Source organism: Orycteropus afer, unplaced genomic scaffold (assembly GCF_000298275.1).
Source record: "Orycteropus afer afer isolate SDZICR_OR568_19922 unplaced genomic scaffold, OryAfe1.0 scaffold00154, whole genome shotgun sequence".
NCBI classification, from domain to species: Eukaryota; Metazoa; Chordata; class Mammalia; order Tubulidentata; family Orycteropodidae; genus Orycteropus; species Orycteropus afer.
This window is the reverse complement of record NW_006921741.1, coordinates 1,378,297-1,379,107: the sequence shown is the minus strand read 5'-3', so window position 1 is coordinate 1,379,107 and position 811 is coordinate 1,378,297.

Here is an 811-nt window from a genome sequence, read left to right as displayed (position 1 = left end):
GGTGGGTGCTTTGGGAGGAACAGTTGGAGAAAGGGCTGGAGGGAGGCAGCATGTCTGGCCTCACAGTAATAGGCCTTGGGCCTTGATGGTGATTCTGCCTTCCTCTTGTGGGGTTCTAGGAGGTCAGAACATGTGGTCTCCTTGTCCTTTTTGCAGTTTATTATTTTATTTATTTAATTTTTTATATTTTAAGAGCTTGTTTTACATTCAATGTTATGTGTACATTTGGTTTCATTCCCCATTTACCATGTCCAACTCTAACCCAGTCTCCTCCCCTCCCTACCGTGTAACCCTCCCCTATGTGCCCCTCATATTTATGCACTCCTGTTTGTCCTGCATTTCCTCCGTTTGAATGTTGGTCCTCTGATGCCCTGTGGTCTATTGCTCTAAGGGGTGTACTACAATAGAGTATGTGGGTGCATCATCCTTGGTTGAGTGGTCTGTGTGTACATCTTGTTAACTGTTGTGCTGAGAGCCAGCTCCTGGGGGTGAGTTTTATTCCAGGTGCAGAATGTATTCCAGAGCCATAGTATTGGGGTCTCACCAGATTTCATCTGGCCAGTAATTCTGGTCATTATTGAGTTTTTGGATTTTGTTCCATGTTTTCCCTGCCACCCTATCTAGGATCTCCAGATTTGATCCTTTCCTGAGTGGTTGGCACTGGTAGCTGGGCACCATCCATTTCTACTGGTCTCCAGGGTCATCGTGTCCTAGGGCTGATTGCTTCTAAATGCTCTTGGGTTTTTTTTTTTTTTTTTTTTTGCATTCACATCTGACCCTAGGAGACTGTTAGCTGCATCTAAGATGGCCA